Source organism: Pteronotus mesoamericanus, unplaced genomic scaffold (genome assembly GCF_021234165.1).
Source record: "Pteronotus mesoamericanus isolate MK-2021 breed Mesoamerican mustached bat unplaced genomic scaffold, CSHL_Meso_final contig_116, whole genome shotgun sequence".
Taxonomy (NCBI): Eukaryota; Metazoa; Chordata; class Mammalia; order Chiroptera; family Mormoopidae; genus Pteronotus; species Pteronotus mesoamericanus.
Genome location: NW_026555027.1, coordinates 13,652,765 through 13,661,149, shown reverse-complemented (window position 1 = coordinate 13,661,149; position 8,385 = coordinate 13,652,765). Strand labels below are relative to the sequence as shown.

At 40.1% G+C, this 8,385-nt stretch overlaps 1 pseudogene; it reads left to right on the top strand.

Annotated features, from left to right (window-relative positions):
• Nucleotides 1-7,154: 7,154 nt before the first annotated feature.
• On the top strand, nt 7,155-8,176 carry LOC129073928 (eukaryotic translation initiation factor 3 subunit F-like; annotated as a pseudogene).
• The last annotated feature ends 209 nt before the right edge of the window (nt 8,177-8,385 follow it).

Here is an 8,385-nt window from a genome sequence, read left to right as displayed (position 1 = left end):
TGCTGTAGCCAATAGAAATGTCACAGAAATGATGCTGTGAAACTTCCAAGGCTGAGTGAGCCTAAAGCGATGTGCAGTGACCCCTTACACTTGCTTGGAACAATCGCTCTCAGGACCCTGCTACCTTGCTGTGAGAAGCCCAAGCTCCCAGAGCAGCCGAAGTGAGAACTGAGGCGCTCTGACCGGCAGTCTCAGCTGGGCGCTTGGCAGACAGCCAGCGCCACTGCCAGCCATGCGAATGAGCCACCGGGGGTGTTCCAGCCCAAAGGAGCTTCCAAACAACCACAGCACCAGCTGACAGAACTACCACCCAGCTGATCTCACCAACCCAGCTACTGATGTTACGCCACTGAATTTGGGGGTGGTCTGCAATATGGCAACAGGCAACCAAAATATGGGGAAAGACAGTTTTTAAGATCTTTAAGTGGACATGATGGAACTATTCCCTCTGTGTTCTCAGGAGACTACACTAAAAAGAATTAATTTTGCTTTTCAGTTATTTCTAGGCATCAGGTTAGTGTTGAAATGGAGCAATGAGGCATATATGCCTTAAACATATAACACCAACCAGAAGCTCTGAATAATTAGTACAAAAATCTTGTTGTTCCATGCAAAAAGTACTGGATATTTACGCTAACAACTCAAAAAAATTAAAAAAGTAACAAGATAAAAAAAGGAAAACAACTTAGAAAAAATGTCCAATGATCCTTAAAATTTGTGGTATGTACAAGTAATCAGAACTCCATGGTTATCTCTATGTTCCTCTCCAAAGGATACTACGCACCAACTGTCTCACTGTAAAGGTTGTGGAAAGTAAAGACCCCCAAGTGGTACACCATCCCTAACAAAACACCCAGCCCTCAGTGCCTAGACCCACGCTTGTATCATAATCTTTTAACAAAACCTGGGCTCTTCGGCATATGGGTTCCTATGTATCCCTAAGTCTCGGTGTCCCCAAAGGCCACGCATCAGTTTGAATGGTTTAAAAGTACCGTACCATTCTGATTTAAGTGACCATCACACAGTAGGATTCTTTCTTATTCTTCTACCCAGTCCTTTCAGCTGCTTGGAAATTATCACAGCAGCTATGACTCAGTGCCATTTCATTAAAGTGGGCAGTGTTGTCAGGTTTAGATCAGTGGAGCTGTTATTTTTCTCTCTGCAACTCAGATCTTTGGTTTATTTGCATCCCAGACTGCCACACCCACATGTTTAAAGATATTTAACTTTAGTCATAGCAGAACCACAGAGACTCTTGACCAAGTCTGCTTTGGCCATATCTGCTTTCTAATAAGAATTACGAGCTCATGACTGATTCAATGCATTTGCCTCCCCATTAGATGATCTACTTGGTGGTATCACTGAAAACACAGTCTCTCTTCTCCCTGAGCAGAAGCCCAGTAGTTCTGCATCATGTAAACTAGAGCTGCAAACTTTTGCTTCCTCAGTCAAAGCCTGAGGCCCACAAAAATCAGCTGGCATTCTGGAAGATCCAGAAACTGCCTGTGTGCTTATTTCTGCAAAAATGAACTAAACTCCTGCCTTAGTCAGCTTCAGGAAAACACCAGGAATAGCTGAATCATGTGTCATCTGACCACAAGCCTGAACTGTCTCTTTGGATGTTAGAAACACCTCACTCCATAAAGTAGGAATTAGCTAGAAACTTAGACCCAGCATCAGAATAAGGGAGGCCAATAATTTGGTTTCCCTTCAAATCAATTCTATTTAAATATTTGTTCACCGTTTTTAGCAGAAACGTGGATATAGAAATTTTCTTCTCTCAAATCATATACAACTCTTTTACTTATAGTTATTATTTGCATTATTCCGATGAGGAAATTTACTGAGAAACAGATGAAACCATTTATTATGTAAATAATCAAGTAAACCACTTGAGTCCAGCTTGTTCCTGGAAAAAAAATGGTTCTTAAGTTTCATAGTCACTTTGTTCCCACGCCACCACTACTCTCATATATCTTATACACAGTCCCTTAAAAATGGAAAATAGAAACTTTTCCTCCTGGTCCACCTCCAAGACTATTGCCTTCTCTTTCATCATTTTTGCCTTCTGATTATGAATTGTAAGAGCCCAAAAGGATCCTTTTGTCAAGACAGTCCCCTTCAAGAAGTGCAGAAAGGGACATGTTAGACGTAAAGAAACCAGACTCCTCTGACAGGAAGAGGGAAACGGAAGCCTGGAAACACTCATGCATGAATAATGTGTATACCGTCATATTTTGCTTCAGAGTTTGAGCTGCTGACAACTGCCAGCTCCGGGTCACTATCAACGGGCTGGCCTTAGAGCAAGTGACCGCACCTGTAGAAACACTGTGTGATTTTCACTATACAGCACCCAAATTCTAAACAGAGCAATTGAATATGTAATTATTTTTCTCTCAAAAGTTCTAAGATCATTATGGCCACAAAATAGCTGCCACCTCAATCCCAAGCACCACATTTATGCTGCAAATAAGCTTTACTGAATAGGAGAAGCCCTTTCCCAGTTCACAGGAAAAGATACCAATTTATATATTACCAATTATTACTTAATAATTTTTTAGGGTATGGTTTGTAGAAAACTGAGTTAATTGGCACCAAATTTCCAATATACTACCCCAGTCACTCAGTGACCTTACAATCATCTCTCTTGGCAGTTGTTCCCTGTCACTCAAGGAATAAAGGAATACCCAGGAACCAACCGCAGCATCCAAGGGGAGGGAAAGGGAAGGAAAGCAAGGAAGGAAGGTGGACCTCTGTCACTGAATCAGCTTCTGACTTGTGGTGCTCTTCCCAGACATCTCAGCTCGCAGGTGCAATCCTAACACTTAGATGTCATGGAGAGATAATTCAGTAATGCTGTCCTGAAACATCTGAGGCTAGCACCCTGGAAAGACTTCCTGCGTTTTCAAAGATCATTGCATCACATTTAATATAATGACCTAGGAGACATTTGAAAATTAGTTTAGAAGATCAGAAGCCTCTTAGAAACATGACGTTCTAATTTCAGTAAATGTGTGTTGATCTTCCCCATTATAACACCATCACATAAAATTGCCTTGATGCTTCCTAGAAGTGTTGTTCTATTGATAACAGAACACATTAAACAAACACCCAACCCAAATAAATACCTTCTGCAATCTGTCAGTATGTCACATTTCTAGTCACACTTCATAAACTTTATCACAACCTTTGAATGCAAAAAATAAGTAGTATTAGTCTACTTAGCATAATGCTTGGTACTTATTAAAATTTCATAAATAACCATTAATAATGTTATGTTATATAATAATATGCTATGTTATAACTTTGAGTTACAAAGTAAATAGGAAAGAAGCCAGGCTATCAGAATCCACACATATCCTTTCAAATCTGTACCTCTATTTATTGTTTTCATATCCATATACTTCAATTGCTACCAAAAAAAAAAAGCTGCATTCTGTATGTACTACCATGGCATTTCTCCTTAAACCAATTGCAACTTCTCTTGATTAACCAAGAGTAGAATGTCTCAGTATGTCCATAGGTGCCCTGAGTCACAGACACAATGTAGAGGATATGACAGATGGCAGCAGAGTGTATTTTAAAATCACCCGATATCCTAAAGTGTGTCAGTCTTTAGATAGCAAAATTACAAAGGTATAGTAGTAGCTTCCCTCACTCAAAATTTACATTTTGCCCTGGCCAAGTGGCTCAGTTGGTTGATTCGTCCTCCCATACACTAAACATTTGCAGGTTCGATCCCCAGGCAGGGCACATACCTGAGCTGCAGATTCAATCCCTGGTTTGGGCATGTACAGGAAGTAACTGATTGATGTTTCTCTCTCACGTCGACCTCTCTCTCTCTAAAAATCAATCGGCATATCATCAGGTGAGGATTAAAAAAAAAAAAGATGAAGGAACCAGGTACAGGGAAATTGAGTGATTTTGCTCACCATCTACTGCTAGAAGTTAACAGTCTATCCCCAGTGTCTGTGATCTTACCTATTATGCTGATTTAAAGGTATATATTATACTATCAAGAAACTTACAGTCTTACTGGGGGCGGGGGGAACATTTCAGATTAAAAAACTGTGAGAATACTAACAAGGTAAGGGATTTGACTGAACAAAAAAGTAACAGACTGGCAAGTGACATACCATGTTAATAGAAAAGCATTTTAATCAGAAAACACCCTGATTGTACATGCATTAGAGACAAAGAATGCAAATACATCTTTAATGAATATTCATTCTCTTTAACTTCATAGAATCCTGGACTGTGACAAAAATTTTTAAATATTTTATTTAGAAGTTCTGAAGTTGTGCTAAAGAATGGGATTGATTGATAAACAGCAGGCTCAAACTCTCTGTGTGTCAAGAACTGGCCAGCACAGTTATTCACCTATTCTAGAAAACAGCTCTTTGAATTTTATCCTACTGGTTTAAAAAAAAAAAAAAAAAAAAGGCCTCACCAGTGTAGGTGACTTGGCAGGAATAAGAAGCTTCTAATGGAGCAGTATCACCGTGCTGACTAACCAGTAGCTCTAAGAGTACCTACAGACAAAGTGACCAATTCGCCTGGGTTTGCCCAAGACTTTCTCAAGCTCAGCGCTGAAAGTCCCGTGTTCTAGGAATCCCTTTTTCCTGGAAAAATCGTAACAGTTGGTCATCCTAGAGCCAGTACTGGCTTCAGCCTTGAGCCAGGCAGCTGAAGGTGGAGGCAAAGAACAGAGGTCAGAAAAAGACAGACTTGGATTCTGCCTCTGCCTCTGCCACATACAGTACGATCTGGGACAAGTCATTTAACCCCTGAGATCCCATCTTCTTTATCTGTAATGTGAGGATAATTGCCCATGACTTTTGAGAAACCATATAAAGTTCCTGGAAGAGTATCTGGTATAAAGTAGCTGCCCAGAAAATAGGAGGTGTTATTACTATATTCCAGGAATTCTAAAATCAAACTAAATATATAAGCCACTGTGTCTAGACAGGCTTTTTGTTTTTTTAATTGGGGTGGTAGGAGGTGTATCTATGACCATGATTACTACAGTTTTTAAAATGTCAATTCATTTGATGGAATTTTTTGGTCAAAAATCCATGCTGACTCACACTTACTTGTAAAATCAAGCATGTTCAAAATTCATTTATGAGTAAAATTCAAATCATCTTTCCCAAAGTAAATATTTAAGTGAAGAATAGAATTTCCTATTACTACTCACAAACTATTTCCTTTCAGTGGAATTTTAGGAAGAAAGAAGTATGCAAAAACATCCTTCAAAATGTCCAATTATCTCAGTTAAACTATAATGTTCTATATTAACCTAGATTTTTACCTTAAAAAGCTCTGGTTTATACTAAGTACAGTATAAAATGGTAATTAGAAGAGAATCAATATATAATCCCATGTTTTAAATTCTTTAAATTGACAAGCAGTGATAGGTTTCCCAGAATAAGACCCATAGAATTCTATGATTTTAATTTTGTATTCATATTTTAAAGATTCATGTTTCACTGATTATAAATTTTGTACCCTATGTTGGCCTCTAAGTACCTACTAAAGAAAATATAATTTGCTGTACTTGAATTTTTAGCTACATAAATAGGATACAGTTTGATTAATTCATTTTAAAATTCAGTCTCTAATTATCCATCTTCTACTATATAAGGGCTTTCATTTACAATCACAACCAAGTATGGATGGAAGAGTGATTCACTAGAAGCTATTTTTATCCACCTAGAAAGTTTTTTCTCATCCACTGGGCACTATATTGAATAAGAATTTTCAAATATGACCAAAAATTTTTATTACTAAAATTATTTTTATACTTTATTTTTAAGAATCATTTTATATTTGAGCCCATAACTTAAACTTTAAGTTTATGATATGATACAATTTAACCTAAGCAATTAAAAGATACTGAGAAGGAAACAAATTGCTCAGAAAATGTAAAATCCCATGTGTTACTAAAATCAAAGGACTGTCTTGATCAAAATTTTCTGAATACGTTGCAAGTGGATAAACTCATTCTAAAAACTCCCCACCCACATTGTTCTCTGAAGTCCCACCCTCCCATTCCTTAGCATAGAATACATGTTGGTTTCCTTTTTTCAGCATGTGCTTTTTTAAAAGTCAAATAAATAACATTCAATCTTGGGACATTACAGGAAATGTGATTTAGATTCCTCTCATTACTGCAACACAGCACACATAAAAATCCCCTCATGGTACTGCTTATGTACTTCTTAGGAACTTCAGTAGATTCTGTCAATATTTTAAGAAATAAAGGATGGCCTTTTCCATTGATATATTTTTAATATTTCATACCATGGCTTATTTGTTCTCTGCACTCAGATTCTGATACCTCTAGGGCCTATAAAATGAGTCTAGATTAAAATCAATGCCCATCTTAAGCACTTTCAGCCCAGGGCTCACAAAGTTTGAGCATGTTTCAAACTGGATAGAGAAGATTGTGAATAAAAGCCTTTCTTTTCCTAATATATTACACTTGTAAAGAAAAGAAAAACATTAGAACTGTCAGATAAGTAAATATTTTATTAATCAAACTTGTTAATGTTTCAAGCAAACTGATTCACAAATGGCTGTGACTTGGAATTTCAGGAGCACTAAGAATTGCCGAAGTGACTTATTTACTGAAATACTTTTAAATGTTATTATATAACCACGCTGCAATTCCACCTACTAAAGTGAACCAGCGGAGCAAAACCAAACTCACCTGAATGCCTAAGAGAGCTCATCATAAACTCATAGTTCAATTTTAATCCTTAGAAGAATAACCAAAATTAATAATACAGATCACTCTGACTATTCTCTAGCACCTTCAGGAATTCAAAGTTTAAACAACTTCAAACACCAACAAACAGAATCCACTTTATTGGAGGGACAAAGGTAAGTGGTTAAGTTTCCGACAGGTCATGTTGAGATACTCACTTTAATTTTCCAGGTATAACTTAACTCTTTCATGAATTGCTGTTTATTGGGAAAATGAACTGAAAATCCATTAGAGACTTTCTAGTCTTCCATTTCCTCTGGCCATAAATTGCCCTTGGTCTCAGAGGTAGGTAATTCTGCAGGAGAGTAATCAAAGAAACAAAAGCTAGCCTAGCTCTCTCCACAAGGTGGCCACATGGGTGGTCCCAGCTAGTGTTCCTCCGGCCATGCCAGCCCAGGCCGTGACCCCAACCTCGGCTCCAGTGCTGGCTGTGGTTCCAGCGCCCGCCTCATCCCCAGGCTCTGAGGCAACTGGAGCTGCGACCTCGGCGCTGGGCCCGACCCGGGCCTCAACACAGGCCCTGGGGGCAAATCCCCGCACGGTCCTGCCCTATCGACCCCTTCCCTGCAGCCCTGCAGTCGGGCTGCACCCGGTCATTCTGACCTCCATAGTGGACAGCTAAGAGCAACGACGCAAGGAGGGTGATGCCCAAGTTATCGGGACTCGGCCAGGAAACCTTGACAAGCACTCAGTGAAAGTCACCAATTGCTTTTCAGTGCCGCACAATGAGTAAGATGATGAGGTGGCTCTTGGCCTGGAATTTGGTTCGGAACGTGTATCAATTACACAGGAAAGTCTCTCCAAACGAACTCATCCTAGGCCAGTGCCCACAGGCCGTGCCATTACAGACACTCTGGGCTGACACAGTACTACAGCCGGGAAGCGCCCAACCCCATTCACCTCCCGGGGCCTCCAGAACGGTCACAAGAGCATCCAGCTATGTCGGCACTTTAATGAGTGTCCCTGGGAGGACCACGGGGGTGACGTTCACACCTCTGACAGTAAAATATGCGTATTATGACACTGAACGCATTGGAGTTGACCTGATCACGAAGACCTGTTTCAGCCCCAACCGGGTGATTGGACTCTCAAGTGATTTGCAGCAAGTAGCAGGGTTGCGGGCTGGCATCCAGGATGCCCTCCGGACAGGGTGGCAGGATGCGGAAGATACACTGTCTGGCGAGGTGTCCGCGGACAGTACTGTGCGCCACTTCTTGGTGTGTCTGGTTAACCAAGGACCCCAGAGAGCTCCCGATGACCGAGACCAATCTCAAGAGCCACATCGATGACCTGCTGATGGTGACCTACCTGGCCCATCTCACACAGTCAGAGATTGCCCTCAGTGAGAAACTCGTACACCTGTGCATGCAGCCAAAGAGCGCCCCTTCCACCCGGCCCTGGCTCTAGGACTCAGAAGGGAGTGAAGTGGAACTGGCTTCTTGTGATCTGAGTCATGCTGAGCAAGTCAACTGCTTGTGACTCTAAATAAACAGAGCCTGTCTTTTGTAAATGAAAAAAAAAAGTCTATTTGTTTCATCTAGCACTTGTTATAATATGTTCACTGTTTTTGCTAATAACCTGACATGTGTTTTTAAAAATGGCATTTTATAAAGCCA